Source organism: Lissotriton helveticus, chromosome 2_1 (genome assembly GCF_964261635.1).
Source record: "Lissotriton helveticus chromosome 2_1, aLisHel1.1, whole genome shotgun sequence".
Classification (NCBI taxonomy): Eukaryota; Metazoa; Chordata; class Amphibia; order Caudata; family Salamandridae; genus Lissotriton; species Lissotriton helveticus.
In genome coordinates, this window is record NC_136059.1 from 234,744,387 (window position 1) to 234,763,145 (window position 18,759).

Sequence of the window (18,759 nt, forward strand, 5' to 3'; positions counted from 1 at the left end):
TGGGTAGGGGACAATTGCCTGCAGTGGGTGCCTGCTGGAATTTCAACCAAGGCGTCTGCACCAGGCAGTTTTGCAGATTTAAACATGAGTGCTTGCAATGTGGAGGGAGGCATACCCTTACTCAGTGTTTCACGAACCAGAATGTTGGGAGGGGCCAGAGAGGCAGAGGGAACATTCAACAGTTTATACCAAAAGGCCCATAACCCAATTAATTTGCAGTCAATGTTGGCATGGTTAGAAAGGTATCCTGATGCGGACGCTGCATCTAAGTTGTTTTGGGGTTTTACGGTTGGTTTTAAACTAGGTTATCAAGGGCCGCGCTACCATCGTTGGGCTGATAACTTAAAATCTGCCAAAGAGTTACCTCATATCGTGCAATAGAAACTTGACAGGGAGTTGCAAGCTGGACGGATAGCGGGCCCATTTAGACAGTGGGGCATATTACCAACAGTCAGCGATATTTATCGCTAACTGAGCTTAGCGTTCGTTTTTTTAACGCCGCACTTCGCCCAATATTATCGCTGAGAGAACGTCCTATTACCAACGTTTAGCTCAAAAGCGATAATATTGCAGGCGTTAACGTGAATATCGCTGGAAAACCAGCGGTGTTCACGCTTTAGCGTGCAAATGCTGTTAGCCATGTTATCCACCTCCCATTGGATAACATGGCTAAGAACTGGTATTTGCAGGCGTTAGCGTTTGGCGATATTTGCGCTTAGAGCGAATATTTCCATCGCTTTGCCTTTCTTGGTAATAGGCGATAGCGAGATTAGCGACTGCTTTCAGTCGCTAACCTGTTGGGTACGCCCACTTTGCATGCCATTAGCGATAAATATCGCTGACATGCAAAGTGGGTCCCAAACCGCTCGCTATCGCCTACTAGCTGTCGCTAACTGGTGTTAGCGACAGCTTGGTAATAGGGCGATGGAATTATCATCGCTTAGCGGCTGAAAACGGCTGCTAAAGTGGCGATAATTCAATATCGCCACCCCTGGTAATATGCCCCAGTGTCCTTTACAGAACTTGATGTGTCCCCTTTGGGCGTAGTCCCCAAGAAGGTAGAAGGCGAATTCAGGCTAATTCATCATTTATCGTGGCCGGAGGACCAGTCAGTTAATGATTTCATTTCCCCTACTGACTCTAACGTTTCTTACACTTCTGTGGATGACGCTTTACGTTTGGTACGTTTGGTTGGAACTGGTGTGGAGCTCGCGAAATGTGATGTGCAGTCTGCTTTTCGTTTGTTGCCTATCCACCCATCAGATTTTGAGCTCTTAGGCATGTTCTTTGATGGTGCATTTTATGTTGACAGGGTGCTACCTATGGGATGTTCAATATCTTATGCCTTGTTTGAAACCTTTAGCACTTTCTTACAATGGTGTTTGGTGCAGAAAAGTGGGCACACTTATGTTTGTCATTAGCTGGACGATTTTATTTTCATAGGACAGGCTAAGTTGAATCAATGTCGCAGAGTTTTGGACAGTTTCCAAGAGTTGGCGAAAGAATTTGGCGTGCCATTAGCTCCTGAAAAGAAAGAAGGCCCCTCTACCAAGCTTACATTTTTGGGCATTGAGATTGACACTGAGGTCATGATGGCTCGTTTACCGGCTGCTAAGGTGCATGAAATCAGGTCTTTTTTGATGGAAGTCCTGAGCAGAGAAAAAATGGAACTCAGACAGGTACTACGTTTGCTGGGTTATTTGAATTTCGCCTGTAGGGTGGTTAGGGCTGGCAGAACCTTCTGCAGGAGACTGGGCATGGCAATGTCGGGAGCCTACCTCCCTCACCATAGGATACGACTTACAAAAGCTGTCAAAGAGGATCTTTTGATCTGGTTGCAATTTTTGGACGAATTTAATGGTGTTTCCCTCTTTTTTGTCGAGGATAATACAATATGGCAGATCCAAATTTTTTCAGATGCGTCTGGGGTCACGGGTTTGGACTCTTTTGGGTAGGTCGATGGCTTCAGCATTGTCTTTCTTGAACTTTTTCCGCTCATCGTAGCCTTATTGGTTTGCGGTGAGGAGTTCAGAAACAGGTGTGTTTTATTTCACATCGATAATATGTCATTGTTGAATCTTGTCAACAAACAACGAGTGAGAGATTTACGTGTTTTGCACCTCTTGAGGTCTTTCATATTGCAGTCTCAGGCTAAATATTGTCTTTAGAGCAAGGCACATTCCTGGTGTTAATAATAGAATTGCAGACGCTTTATCTCGCTTTAATTGGCAGAAATTTCGCTCTTTGGCGCCAGGGGCGGACCGCTGCAAAACTACGATTCCTCAAGACATCTGGGTACAGGGTGATTGAGGATCATTGAGCTGGTTGAACAATCTGTTGCGCCTTCCACCAGACGCAGTTATCTCCAGGCTTGGTCTGAGTTTTTAAGTTATGCTACATCTCAGAGTCTTTCAGGTTTATCGCTTGATAACGAAGCTTTCATCTTACAGTTTCTGTTGTTCTTGATTGAGAAGGGTTTATCTCATACAACCATTGCTGGTAAAGTTTCTGGGATTTCCTTCTATGGTCAATTGTTGTTGGGGTTGGACATAGGGGTCGGGGTTAGCGTTACGTCGTATGTTAAAAGTTTTCAGTAGGGAAAGGGCTCATTCCTTGCATTTGCGTGAGCCAATTACTTTTACTTTTTTGCAGCAGTTGTTGGTGCAATTGCCATTTTGTTGTTATAATGGGTGGGAGGTTAGACGTTTTAGGCTTTGTATGATATGGTTGTTTTTTGGCACGTTCAGAGTGTCCGAATTGCTGGGTTTGCGGGGTCAATTGGGTATACAGACTAGTGACATTTATTTTCAACAGGGGTCTTTGAGGATTTTGTTGAAAAAATCGAAAACTGATCAACTGGGTAAAGGGATATGGATTCAATTGATGGGAAGTGGTGTTTTGGGTTGTTATCCTCTGGGGAATGGGAGTCCTTTCTGAATTCCCCTGACTTTCGACCTGGGGTGATATTTTGTCATAGTAACGGGGACAGTATTACCTGTTCTCAGCTGCTAGCTGTGTTAAGGAAAGCTTTGTCCCTGGTGGGTCAAAACTCCTTATTGTTCTGGACCCACTCGTTCAGGATTGGGGCGGCTACTGAAGCATCTCGGTTGGGTTGGGGTTGGGATGATATCAAAAGATTTGGGAGATGGAAATCTGATTGTTGCTCTCGTTATGTCTGGAAATGACTGTACGCTAATTTTGTTTTTCTCGCCTTAGGTCGAATTAATTCCCTACCATGAAAAATGCATACCTGGATTATAGGAAACTCGTTTGTAAAATGGTCAGCTACATTTGCAGAACAGCAGATTTACGGCAGAGCCTTAGGCCTTCCCAGCCAGGGTCATGAAGTTTTTTGGAAGGGAGTTGGTGGAATGAAATGGGGGGATTTATTTCCTTTGCTTTCTAAGTTGTCTCGGGAGAGGGGTTTTCCAGATTTAGTCATGTTGCTATGGAGAAAGCTCGCAGAAAATTAAATTGTGCGATGAAAACTTTTTGTCCTGTTATGGGTATCAAAGTATTGTCTCATGAAAACATCACAGGTGTTGAACAGCATCTCTTTAGGGAGGATGGGGTACATTTGTCCAAGATGGGTCAAGCATACTATCTGATGGAATTGAGAGATTTGCTGGCGAGTTTTTGGGGCGAAAACTTATGGTGTGATAGCAATATTAAATAGCTTTCCTTTTTCGCCGTTTTGGGTGGGAACAGGAAAACTCTTTGGTTTTCCTGGGTGGCGCTTTTTGGGGAATCTGGATAGTCTAGAGCGGGCTTATCCTTTCTCTCTTGGGTAGGGGGGAGGGTAGACGGAAAGATGGTTATGGAAACATAAAAGAGGAGAGAAAGAAAATGTTGGGATTGTACAGTATGTGGGTGTTACTGATAAGTATTGTTGGTAATGTTTTAAATATATATATATATATATATTTATCATGAAAATGTTTTGGAAATTTGTCAATGTGTTTCTCTCGTAACGAGTTTTGCTTCAAGTAAAGGATTATCTGTTTTGCCTGTCGTAGTAAATTGACATTTTTTGCTAAGTCTATTAAGGTGGTTTGTTGTTATTGCGTGATGGGACCCAGGGGACCTTGGCGCAAGCCGGTGTTCTCCTGGGATGATTCGCGCGGTGGAACAGTCCACATAGCTTGATTGGGCGAGGTAGGGCAAGGGGGCGGGATTAATGGGGGTTTACTTGGGGAGGTGCTTGGGCGGGAAACGTCACTAGGAGGAGGAGGTTCGTCAAGACTGTGTTTGTTTTGTCCCACCCACCCACCCCTTTTGTTAGATTTACTTCCTTTTATTTTGTTTAAAAAAAACAATCACGTCACGTTAAGACAGGTGACAGTTTTATCCTTTGGTTGTTTACTGGTTTTAGGCGCTTTTTGGGGGATCTGCATAGTCTAGAGCGTGCTTATCCTTTCCCTCTGGGGTGGGGGGAGGGTAGACGGAAAGATGGTTATGAAAACATAAAAGAGGAGAGAAAGAAAATGTTGGGATTGTACGGTATGTGGGTGTTACTGATAAGTATTGTTCGGAATGTTTTAAATATATATATATATATTTATGATGAAAATGTTTTGGAGATTTGTCAATGTCTTTCTCTCGTAACGAGTTTTGCTTCAAGTAAAGGATTATCTGTTTTGCCTGTCCTAATAAAGTGACCTTTTTTGCTAAGTCTATTAAGGTGGATTGTTGTTATTGCGCGATGTAAACAATGAAGAGAATGATGGCAAGGATTAACACAATTGAAACAATGAAGCAGAATATAGGGGAGAGGTGTGGCGCCGCGGCCAGGGCGACTGACGCTGGAATCTGGGGACCACGGTTCGATCCCCGGCTCCGGCGGCAGATTAGCCCAGCACCATGTGACTCTGGGCAATAGCTCGCTTAATCTTCCCGACGGCCCCCAGCGCCTAGAGACCCTTACGGGTGATTGTGCGCTTTACAAATGTGGACTTTACTTTACTTTAATATAAGTCAACACGAAGAGAGGCAACTGGAAAGTGTTGTAAAGTTCAAAGGTAACATGGAAATTCCATGTAGTCATTAACGCCTTAACCACGGCGGGAATTCCGCCGCGGTGCTGGTGTTCTATTGAATGGGTGGGGCTGCGACAGCCGTTGACCGTTCGCAGCACTGTTGGCAGACAGGAGCACGAAGGGGTTAAAACTATTAGGTTAAGGGAATTCAAAAACGTTATCCAATAATTCTCGTTTTGCAGGAGGTGTGTGTTGTTGTCACGTCCATCAATTTTCTTTACTGTTTCTAGGATCAAAAATAGTAGTTAGCTTACGTTGTGATGACTGTCCACAATTTACTCTATTTTTCTCAATGTCTCTTTATTACTAATTGAAGTGCAGCATAAATACTTTACACATTGCCTCTAAGTTAAGCCTGACTGCTATTGAGCCATGGTACCAGAGGGTTGGATACAGGTTGCTGTTTGATTAGGGTTTCACCCATATCAACCTGTATTCCAGCTTTCTACAACACTTTCGTGGCCCATGCAGCCATCTGTAGTGTGATGGTTTCCCCATGGAAATCGATTTACCAAAATACCATAGGTACATAAGTGAAATGAAAGGAAATGACATTGTATGACATTTTACTGCAAAATATTCCTAGGAAGTGATGCTACATGATTTTAATCCTGATGACATCACAAATGATGTCACTGAAGTTCCATATTAATTGCATAATTAGTATAACAGCATAGATGAATGTCTATAATAGATGCCACCTATATTTTAAATAGGGTGCTGACATGACATGCCATTGTAACATTATTCATTTCGCTTTGCTCTGCATGAACTATTATTAGCTTGTTTGAAGAAGAAGATATATTGCCACACAATACTGAGCAGAACTGTGTAGCAAAATGATTTATACCACAAACTGTCATCATTTTCATGTTCTCCATGTGATACCTCAACAAGAAATGCAGTCATGAATCATACAGAGAGGGCAAAGAAAGATGTTTAAAAAAACAATACAAATCCATGTCCAACCCTATTTATTGATGTGGGCCTTATTTTGAATATGAAGTATGACTTTGACTAAGATTATTCCTTTTTTTTATGTATTTACATTCATGGTTATTGACAAGGCAATGTCACTATGCCCAGCAAAGGTTTTGTTTAATCGTGTCATTTGTGTATGTATTGAAAACAACCTGTTTGAAGATCTCCTTGTTTTTTATTTTGTAAAATATTATTCAACAGTGTGCAAGTAGCACTCATACAAGTGTTTATTTTACAGACCCTTAAGGGAAATATCCAGGTTCCAGTGGAAGCTACACAAAGTAAAAATTGTTTATCAAGACCCTATTTATCATCTGCACTCGGACCTGATTATATCATCACTGAGGACAGGGGACGCAAAGGCAGTGCAAGAGTTTCAGGGGGCACCCTAGAGGGTCACATATCACCCTTAAATGAAATCCAGAAGTTTTACCTAAGGTGTAGCTCGGTAGGGAAGCAAGGATATTGCAATTTCCACCCTTAGCTGAGTCAAGGGTTTACAGCATGGACTGCTTAGCCTGAAAGTGTTTCTGCTATTGCAGCTTTCCTTCTAACTCATGTCAGTGATGTATTTTAATATTTTGATTACTAGGGCAAATGTTACTTCGTGGGAGATAAACTGTATAACAGGAATAGCTCATGTTAATTTGGCAATCAACATATAACTTCTTTCCAGCTCCAGCTAAATTACCTCCACTTACTCCCTGAATTGAATTACTGAAATGGGGGGGGGGAGTTGGGGCATGTTTGTACATCTCTTCAGCTCGGCACAAATGATGGATAGCACAGTAAGTTCATCAAGTGCATTGAAATTAAAAGCCGACATAACACCCAGCTCTCAGCAGAGCCTCACCGAAGCCCGTCTGTGATCTATCTGCGTTTAATGAGGAAATGCGTAAACTGCCTATTATAGTTTAATTGGAACCTGGTGGGAGTGTTTAATAGAGGTTTCAAACGTGGGACACGCGGGGCAAATAGTTACAAAAATACCTGCAGAACAATTTGTCAGTCATTTCTATCACAGTGGCTGAATCTTCAGGCTATGGATTAAGAAGGCCCCTTTTCAGAGCCATTTGCACGCATAGGAGACAATAGGGTGAGGGGATTTCGCAGTTAATGGTTTGAATTTTTAATTTGTAAAGGGCATAAAACCAAAAAGGCATCAAAGCGCTGTCACGGACAAGAGCAAACGGGGGTAAATAAGCAGAAGCATTAGTGTTGCGATAAATAACACAAATTCGATCAAATCCACGTGCATCACAGAATATAAACTTGCCCTCGTAGTTGAATTTGTTCAAAGGGAACATTTTGTTCCTACCTGTTTGAGCCTTTCCAGGTAGGACAACTCCAAGTTTGGTGAACACGCACACACTCGCACTTTGGGGCCTATTATGATGGTGATCAGCCCGCCAATTGCACATGATTTATACCCCGCAAAATTAGTATGGCGGGGTACCGCGGCAGATGGAAAGACCGTCTGCCACTTTTCTGCCGGCAGGCAATCGTTACTATTGTCTGCCGTGCGGATCTGGGGCATAATATGGTGGCGGTGCAGAGCAGGCACCTCCATCCATATTATGATGTGCAAATATAAAGGCCTTACCACGTGGCGATGCCGCCATCTAAAGGCCGGTGGAAATTGCTTTGGGGGCCCTTTAGGGCCGACTGGGGGGTGGTGGGTTGTGGGACTGCACTTGGGGGCTACCTATGGTACCCCCCTATATTGCCATACACAAGATGGAAGGCACTGGGCGGAGCCTGTCACGTTGTGCATGGCAATGCAAACTACACGCTTTTACAGATATTCACACAGTTTAGTCACTATCCACTATATTTAGTGAGACATTATGAATTGGTCAAGTAAACAGTCAATTACACTGCTACTGGGACATCATCAGCAGTGGATTGCGGGTGCGCGAAATATAGTTAGTACAACTAACTATATAGTAGCAATTTCAATGGTTTTGTATGAGTGAAATGTCCAGCTAACTATAACACCCCTAAATCTTATAGTTTTTTGAGTGAATTTCAAAGGTTTTTTAAAAGCTAATTCCTAACTATATAAGGCCTGAAACCTATGGTTTTTTCAGTGAATTTCAAATGTTTTTTAAATGCTAGTTCCTAACTATATGAGGCCTAAAAACTATGGTTTTTTAGTGGATTTGCAAGGTTTTTTAAATGCTAATTCCTAACTATATAAGGCCTGAAACCTATGGTTTTTTCAGTGAATTTGCAAGGTTTTTTAAATGCTAATTCCTAACTATATAAGACCTGAAACCTATGGTTTTTTCAGTGAATTTATATATATATACATACATATATAAACATATATAATCTGCATATCTATATAAATACAAATATAAATGCATGCATACATATACATATATGCATACATATGCATGTTATTTACATGAAAGTTTGAAAACCACTATTAAAAGCAAAGCTAAAAAGCCACCTCATTACAAACAGAATGGCTTTACCTTAAATGAGGGAGAGATCTATTGCATTTTCAATGTGTGTTTACTTTGGTTCCATCAAGAAGGCATTCAGATGTGTCACACATTTGCTATAATTTCTGAATGTTAGCACTCTAGTTGCTCATTATATCACTGTAGTAAAGCTACTGCTCACCAGGGACATCTCAAATGACATCACTGATGACAACACTGATGACATCATCCACGTGACAATCACATACACCTTTCCATACACTAGTAACATCTTTCATCACTCTTTGTAAAATAAAGAGTATCATATTTGAATCCATTGTTACAGCAATACAAGTATCTAAAAACGCACTCAGTGATTTTAGATGTATACACACATCTAATCACTTACCTGTAGATTTACTCATACATGCTGTCAATGAACAATAGAACACTATCAAAAAAACTTATACACCTATTCACATATGAAGTCATCCTACTCACTTATGCAAGCAATGGATCATACTTACATATTTACTTAGCAAACACTTATACAAACACCACTTCATCTATTCATTTAGATAGTAAGTCATACTTAGTGAATTATAAAATCATTATTACAAGTATAAAGTTATCCATACAGTCACTCACACAATCATTGAGTCTTATGTATACTTATTAATATACAACAACTGACACATACACTGCCTTTTATTTTTCTAGTTTGTTGGACATGTACCATTGAGAAATATATTTGCTCATCACCACACCCATAAAGATATTCACTCACCCAAACAACTGTTAGAACATGTAGTTTTAACTTCATATATCCAGTGAATCAACTATTCACACATCTTTGGGCAGTCACACACCCCCCACCGAACCACACACACATTCAATCTCCCATACAAATACTCAGTTAACTAATCAATAACTAATACAGACTTTCACATAGCTAGTAACCAACTGGAGAACCAGTTTACACAACAACTGACAAAGTGATACAGATATTCAAACAGTTTAGTCACTATCCACTATATTTAGTGAGACACTATAAATTGGTCGAGTAAACAGTCAATTACACTGCTACTAAATCCTCCATCCAAATATTAATTTTTATATATCCACTTATTTTTCAATGCAAATTGCTATATATATAATGCATATTTAAATAATGAATCAAACCACATTCACTGGATGATGTCATCAGTGATGTTATTTGAGATGTCATCAGTGATGTCACTGACCATGTCATGAATGATGTAATATGTGACATCATCAGCAGTGGATTGCGGGTGCGCGAAATATAGTTAGTACAACTAACTATAAAGGAGCAATTTCAATGGTTTTGTATGAGTGAAATGTCCAGCTAACTATAACACCCCTAAAACTTATAGTTTTTTGAGTGAATTTAAAAGGTTTTTAAATGCTAATTCCTAACTATATAAGGCCTGAAACCTATGGTTTTTTCAGTGAATATATATATATATATTACCTAACGGCACTTGCCAGTAGGTAGTTATAGTTAGGACTTCCAAAAAGAGTTTCTAGTTGTGTTAATAACTTTTCCGCTCATGAATCTCCACTAAATCTTATAAGCGAGTATGTAACTGTGTTCAACTGCAGTGTTGAAAGTTCAGGGGAAGATTCGTCATGAGGGGGACTGAGAAAAAGGGTGGGGGTCCGAAAATGTGTTTCCGCATGCAATTCCCCAGAGGGATTTTGAACACGACCAGAGCCCAAACCACGAAATGGAATTACACCAGATTTGACAGAAAGCCATCGCTTGGTCCAGAAAGAGATGTTTATGTTATGTAATATAAATGTGTTCAGTGGTTTTGGAGCTATTAAAAGAAAAAGAAATATAGATAACTAGGTATGCAAATTTACATGACAACAACAATGGTTTGACTGGCTGGCCGCAACCTGACAGGACAGATGCAGCTGCCATTTTATGTATTGGGGCACGGTCCCGGGACCACAATAATTCAGTATATAATGATTGCTGGGGTCAGGTTAGAGGTGCCTTGACCCCATGGGTGTGTTAGTGGGGATACAGAGAGCAGTAATGAAGGTCAAGAAATTGCCTTAAATCTGCTTTTTTTTCCATGTGTGAAGATTTGTGGAACTGCTGCAGTGATCAGCGCCGCCCCGTGTGAAACCACAATGGAAACCGGCGAATCCTCCTGCTATTTCAAAATTGAAAAAAATGTATTCACAGACACTCGCAAACCCACTCACAGACTCACTCACAAACCAACTCACACACCTACTCACAGACTCACACACTTACGCACTCATAGCACCACTCAAATACCCACTCACACACCCATACAGTCATTCACATGCTCACTCACACACCCAAATCCCACTCACACACCCACTCACCGACCCATACAGCCACTCACACACACATGTAGCGACCCATGCAGCCACTGACACACTCACTCAGACGAATCACTGACAAAATATCGACTACCACAATATCGAAGTACAAAAATATTGTAACAAAAATATCGAAGTCAAGAATATCGACATCCTATCTACATTATGGTAAGTACAAAAATATTGAAAAAAATATCGTTGTCAAAAATATTGTTCTTAACAATATCGTTTTTTTAATGTTAAAAAGTCATATGAAATAAAGTAAATAATACATAATTAAAAGAAGCATAGTTAAACATATTTTAACTAATGGTAAAATAAATTAAACATATACATATAAAATATAACATTTATACTTACTTAATAATATTCCTGAATAATTATTTTATTAACTTATACATGTGTAAAATAACATTTTATAAATTATGTATACATATATACACACAATAATATAAATAAAAATATCAAAAATATATATAACAAATGAAAAAAATGACAATATATTTAACCTTTTTAAAATAAATAATACACAACGTTAACTAAAACAATACAGAAAAATATCAGATAGCGGAGGGAATAAAATTACTATTCCAACTCCAGAGAGTGCAACAGTAGGGAAAGTGTTGGATAGCATAGGTGTAAAAATGACTATTCCCACTCCAGAGAGTGCAACAGTAGGGAAAGTGTTGGGTAGCGTAGGGGTAACAATTAATATTCCCACTCCAGGGAGTGCAACAGTAGGGAAAGTGTAGGATAGGGAAAGGGTTAAAATTACTATTTCCACTAAAGTGAGTGCCACAGTAGGGAAAGTGTTGGATAGCGTATGGGTAAAAATGACTAATCCCACTCCAGAGAGTGCAACAGTAGGGAAACTGTTGGATAGCGTAGGGGTTAAAAATTACATACCTATCAATAAAATCATTTTTTAAATTAAATAATGAATTAATAATGAACTAACAATAATTTTATAAAATATATATCTAGAGTGACGGGGAAAACATGGCACCCGCATGTAGAGCGGCAGCGCGCGTCCTCGTTAGTGCTCCCTACCCTTCTCCTCCTCGTTTTATATTGTCGGGAATGGGTGATGTACGAAGAAACTGGTGACATACTTTTTTTGAAGCAACGTGGCCTGGGATGAATGCAGGAGGAGCGGACAGGTCTCCCCTTTCCGCCTTCACTCACGGTCTCTCCTTGCCTCGGCGGTGGGAGACTGCAGCCATGGAGTTAAGGCGCGGCCGCAGGGCAGCGGCTCCCGGTCTCCTTCGTGGGGGCATCGGCGGCACCGGTGCAAGCGGCAAGGATTGCGGCAAGGATTACGACAAGGCGGTGGGAGTTAGCGCCTTTTTTTCAGTGCGAGCAGCCACGGCTGCGGTGGTTTCGCCGGCTTCACCGGCTGCTGCGGTGTTTCCAGACTCACTAGCTCCCCTGGTGGTTCCAGCGGCAGGAGAGTTTGCCATCGATAGTGGTGTGTCCTGCAGTAAGGAGCTAGTTGGAGGGTCAGGAGAGGCTGGTGGCGTGGTGAGTAAGGACGTGATTGAGTGGGCTGAGCTTTCTGATATTAAATCTAAGGACTCTAATTCAACCAAAAAAAAACAACAAAGCTGCCAAAAATAAACTTAAAAGAGGCAGGGGCAGGGGGTCTAAGGGCAATCAGTGTTCCCAGGTACCGCTGACTGAGCGGGAAAGCGGCTCTGAAACTCGAAGAGGCTCCTTAGCCGGTTCAGGGGTTGCTGCAGTAACAGTAAGCAAAGTGACACTGCTGTTTCAGCATAAAGAAGGCTCAGCAAGATCAAATAGGCTTACAAGAGCGTCCACTAAGAAAGGGCTAGGTGACACTAAACCCCCTCGCATTACCCCCTCTCTGCGCTCATACTTTAAGGCGCTGCCTCAGGTTTTAAATATCCAGAAACCTCAGCAATTCCAGCAAATCCAGCACAGTGGCCATTTGGCTCAAATTAATAGCAGCTTAGTCCTTGAAGCAGATAAAGTGGAAAAAGCAGAGAATGTAGCACAGATGGCGGAGGCAGCCAGGATGGTTAAGACAGCCGAGCAGGGACAAGATAGGCAAGCTAGCCTAGTCATCGAGGTCCCTATTACTACAGTGCCCTTGAATGTTGCCGCAATTCAGTCTTCAGTCCGGGCTGTCCCACATGAGTCAGGTAAAGATCCAATGTTTTCAACAATGAATGCGGGCGGGTCCGGGGGGGTCCTCGATCGAGTCACTGCTGAACTCCCTCAAAGCTGATATAAAGGAGGGGTTTAAGGTCTCAACAGATAAGCAAGCGGAGATCCTGGCCGCCTGTGAGGTTTTGGAACGGAAGGTAGATCGGTTGAGCGAAAGAAATGAGTCCCTTGAAGGTTCTGGGGAAGTATTAAAGGCTAATCTGGGCTCTGCCCATGTAAAAATTCAAAACTTGCAAAGAGAAGGAGATATGTGTGTACAAGTCTTTATTTAGATATAAAACAATATCTTTAAAAGTTTTTCCCAAATCACATTGTATATAGTTTTGTGAGAAAAGTAGTTTAAAAGAAAAACCCATACAGGCGTAAAAAGCATAAAAAGTAAGAATATAAACTGTTTTAAAAAACATGACCTGGCGTATCTCAAACATCTCCCATCATATTCAATAATAAAATCAAACCATAAAGATACATGCTAAAGAATTCCAATTTGTGTTGCGACCTCCTGGTCGTTGGAAATTTTGTTACAGTACGTTATTTAATCTAAAAGGTGAGTGACAAAGCCATGACAGTTTTCTTTGTATTAAGGTTGCGATACGCTTGCTGAATACATTTGGCAAATCTTATGTTTAAAACAATATTGTCCGTAGACAAAGCAGCAATGATGGCATGCCTACAGGTCCAAACCCCCAACCTGTTCCATTCTGACATAAGCCTGCACCTGCATTGAAAATTAAAGGTAGGGCAGATGCAAACCACGTGCAAAATTGTTTCTATCGCTAGCCCGCATCCTCTACAGGTTGTATGCTCCCCCGTACGACGCCAAGTGGGTAGGTTTTGGAGAAAGCGCAGTCCCCCATTCTTAGGGCAATGAAACTGCGCTTTAAATGGAGTGTAAATGTGGTGGAGAAATACATAGCTGCAGATACTTGTTTATATGAGTTGACTATCGCCCAGGAATGGCTGTGTTTCATGAGGAGAGCTTTGTCAGTAGCGAGAGATATTGATCTCACACATTTTTTGATTGTGTTTTTAAAGGCAGACTGACTAGGATTGAGGGCCCAGAGGTCAGCAGCTGACATCTGGTGGATGTAATCCTTCAAAAGACAGCCAAATGAACCTCCTGGGTTGCTCTCGTTAATTTCTTTCCAAACTAGAAATTCTAGTGTACCAGGTTCAGCCTGTCTTAGTTTGTGGCAGAGCTTGAGGTAAGTACCAAGGTTATAGGCTTCGTAATTAGTTAACCCCAACCCAAATCTGATCTGTGCAGGGGATGCGGAACTTGGCAGATGGAGTACCTTTGTGTAAATTTTTATTGTATTTTTATTTAAGGCAGTATTCATTTTACCTTTAAAGGTCTCTATGCCGTATCATAGTGTGGGGCCAATCTTTCCTCTAAGGACTTCTAATAGGGGAGAAAGGGTTGGGCCTGAGTGTTTCTTCGACAGCTTGGACAATGATACCACTAGTGCCGTGGCTTTGGCTACGATCACAGTACTCTGCTTTAAAAAATTGCCCCTGAAGTCCAAATGGACGCCTAGGTATTTATATGATTGGCCAATGGTGAGGCTTACTTTGTTTAGTGACCAGCCACCACCGCCGTAGCGTTTCTTACCAAACGGAACAATCAGGGTCTTTTTCATATTGACTTCTAGTTGGTTAGAAGTTGTATATTGCATCAGTGAGTCAAGAAGCCTTTGTAACCCTACCCTTGTGAGGCTGAACAGGGCCAGGTCATCGGCATATAAAAGATTACAAAGTGCCGTGCCTTCTACTTTGGGCGGGTGACTGTTTACTTTGTCTAGGGTGCTTGACAGGTCTGCTATGAAAAGATTGAAGAGAAGGGGGGCCAGCACGCATCCCTGCTTAACTCCTCTTGAGGTCATGATTTTTCGCGAGAGGTGCGTGCCGGACCCTAACTTCACTCGGACCCAGGTACTAGTGTGTAGTTGGATAATAGGGTTCAGGATTTCGTCTGGAATTCCCCACTGCCTCAGTTTTTTCCAGAGTAGCGCCCTGGGAACCCTGTCAAGTGCAGCTTTGAAGTCGACAAAGCAGCAGAATGCTGTCCTAGATGTTGAAAGGGCTTTGTCGACGATGGTAGAAACTGCTAATAGATTTGTCATGGTTCCTGAGTTGGCAACAAACCCTGTTTGATTCAGTGGTATCAGATTATGGTCCTTTATCCATTGCCCAAGGTCCTCCAGAATAAGCCCCGCATAATGTTTCGCCTCTATATCCAACAGGGCAATTAATCTGTAGTTTTTAGGGGCAGCGCGTGATCCAGATTTATAAATGGGGTGGATGATTGCACCACGCCATGAGTCCGGAATTGTTGCTATCCTCAGAGTATAATTGAAAATGTTTGTTGCCTCCATGGACCAGAAGGGAATGTCCGAATTAAACAACCTTTGTGGGAGGCCGTTCTGGCCTGGTGCTCCGTCTTGTCTCCCTTTTGTCACTGCTTTGATGACTCTTTCTTCGGGTAATACATATTCCACGGCGGACCCTTGTGCTAGATCAAAAGGAGTGCTCGATGTTACACCGGCGCCAGTGCCATGTGCGCTGGCTGATCAAGTATGGCTCGAATGAACGTGTACCTGAAAGTGGACCATTAGATATGTTGCCCATTCCGCTTCCTGGATGTTTGTTGAGCCAGAATTTGTCAGGTTCGAATTGGTGCGGTTCACGAGAGCCCAGAATTTCCTCAAGTTTTTTTTCTTGCTCTCCCACACCAATTCGGCCCAGTATTGGAACTCCTGCACCTTTTTCTCTTGGATAATTGCCCTCTTGAATGCTTTTTGAGCTTGTTGGTATATCGTAAGATAGGCGCTATTCCCCGGGAATTTTAAGATTGACCTTAGAGCGTTATTTCTCGTTCTCTTTAGAGACTTAGTGTTAGTGGAAACTGTGAGCCCAGCTGGAGGGGTGCGGCTTGAACACTGCACTGTCGCTGGAAAGCGGCTGATCAGGTGAGAGCAAAACAGCGACCATTTCGCTATCGGAGAGGCGTCTTGATCAAGTCTGCCTTTGATAAAGTCCTTGCTTACTGTTAAGATATTCTTACTGTTATTCTCGCTCCATTTGAGACATTTTAAGTTTTCAGAGTATATTCCCTGATAGGTTGCGGGTGCCGTTTTGTGAAATTCTATCTTTGTGTTAAGAGAGATAACCTGTGGCCTGTGATCTCTTTCAGACTGTGGTTACATAAACTGTCCAGATTGAATGATATTTCTGAATTGCAGATGGTGAAGATAAGAGTTTTTGCTTCCATTAGACCAGGTCCAATTTGGGGGAGTGTCACCGGTTGACCTTTCATTCATTACCAAATAGCCTGCGTTGTAGAATCTCATCACGGAGAGCTCACCCAATTTATTGAGGGCTTGATTCGAAGGTTTAGTTTGGATCATGGCCTCGAAGATGTTTGTCAGTGCGGGCCCTTCCATGTCTGCAGCTTTCCCCTGAAATAAATTGGTATTGAAGTCCCCCGTGACAATGCAGTCCGAATTGGGATGTTCTGTGGCTATGTCATTCATGATTTCACTAAGACGGGCCAGGTGGTCTTTTTTGGTACGGGTGCTGGGGTTAATGTAGACATTTATGAGGAAGAGTGAGCGCTGCTTCCTTCACGGATTAATTTTGACCCTTAGTAACCAGTCTTCTTTGAGTAAAAGTTGATTGAATAATCCTTTTAGGTTGTTAGAGATATATGTAGACAGACCGCCTTTGGAGTGACCGTAGTGGCTGTCCCTTAGTGCTGGCTTCCAAAATTCAATGTAACCTGCGATGGGGTAGCCCTCTGTGGCCCAGGTTTCCTGTAATGTAATTGCTTCGTGTTTGCATAGGAAGGCCAGGGTGTCATCATTGGAGGTTTTTTGGTGGAGCCCGCTGATATTCCATGAGCACAGTAAAAAGGGCAACGACCCATGCCTGTTGTCTATTTCTAACTGTGATTCTACTGCCGAGTATGGTTTTCCGGGGGGTTTGTGTTTTTCTGCCTGCATCTCGGCCGTGAACGGTCAGTTTGGGTTTTTAGAGGACAGAAGCGCTGGCAGCCACCCCCAGCCTTGGCTTGGATCTGCATGGACGCCGTCTTTTTCAAAAGATTTGATTTGGACTTCTGGTCCTGACGCATTTTTTGGAATGGAGTAGGGCCTCGCTTGTACTATTGATTTAGTAGTGGTTGGTTGTCTAGGTAGAGTCGATCTGGTTAGCAGGGAAGTTGGGTACCCTGGCATGAAATATAGGTACACTCTAATTCCCCAGTTTCGCAGGATGGGCTTATGTTCCAAAAACGCTCCTGCCCAGCTGGCCGATTTAAAGGTCGCCACAGTGACCTCTGATGGTTGGTTGCCTCTGGGGGGGAGAAATTTGATGGATTCTATGCTGTCCGTTGACAGCCCTGTGAGCCCTGGGATACCTTCCGCAAGTTTTATCAGATTCGATCTGTTAAGAATGTCGTGCCGACCATTGGATTCGTATTCAGGAGCCAATAAGATCTGATGCCGCGATGGATCGTTTTTGCTTCCGTCCGGTACGCTTAGAGGCAGGTTGTCAGGTTTATCGGGTGACATAACTGGTTTAGTTTCGTATGTCTGTTGTGTCAATCTTTGAGGGGCCGTCTTCAACGGAGGACTGTGGCTGGTCAAGGTTGTTGGATTATTACAAATGGTTTTAGAGAAGTTTAGTCTTAACATTGCATTGTCCATGCCGGGTGAGTTTGAAGCCGTTGATTCTTTAGGTTTTCCTGATGCCGTTTTGGGCCCAGTTACACTTATCTTATCTGAGCTCGTCATTATGTTTTCTGTGTGTACGCCGGGGTTGCCCATTTCTAGGTCCATGATTGCATTACTTTGATCCTGGTGACTCCTCGCTGATTGTTGAGTGGATGTTCCTAGGAGTTCTCCATTGTATTTTGTCGTAAGCGGTAAAGCACTAGTTTTGATGGGAGATTTTTTATTTTCTATTTTTGCAAAAAGAGGGAAGAGTTTCTGATGGACCACATTAGTGCTTACCCTGAGTTTGTTTCTCATTTTACGCTGGCGTTTGCGCTCTCTCTTACTGCATAATGGGGTAAGCGCTGGGGGAACTTCCACTGATGGAGCGGTCTGGGGCACTGGGCTATCTTTTAACTTGGTCACAGGTTGGTCTGGGTTGATTGTAGGCCCGGTTAAAGTCGATGATAGACCTTTGTCGTCTGTCAACTTTGATTGTGGTGGCTCTGTACATCCGACTCAGTTGGACCGGAGGTTATTCGTGCTCTTGGTGCCACCCCTTCTTTCATATTTACGCTCTGCTTGACAAAGTCTTGGGTAAGATGTTGCTGTTCTTGGTGTGGGGGAGAGGAAGGTATAGTACAGACATTTCCTCCCCTCATCAGCTTCACTTCCCTTATGACGGTGGTCAGGCATTCTGGGAGCAGAGAGAGAGAGTCTATGATTGGGGAGCAGCAGCAGACTGGTTGGGAAAGCTTTGTGGAGGCTTGTGCCCTTAAGTTTAAATTATTTAATTTATCTAGTTTGCTGTCGATCCCAGATGTGAATAATGCCAGGGTGTTTAGTAGGTCAACCTGCACCTCCAATTTTACCGAGTGGTAGTTTAATGCGTTGACAGTTTGTTGGAGGGTCTGGAGGAGTTGCGGCCAGGCACTGGTTACTGTATGTTGTTTGGCGTTAGACTTTTCATTTGAGATGTCCCTGGGGGAATTTTGAGTGGTCTTGAAGAAGACAGACAAGTCTGAAATAAGC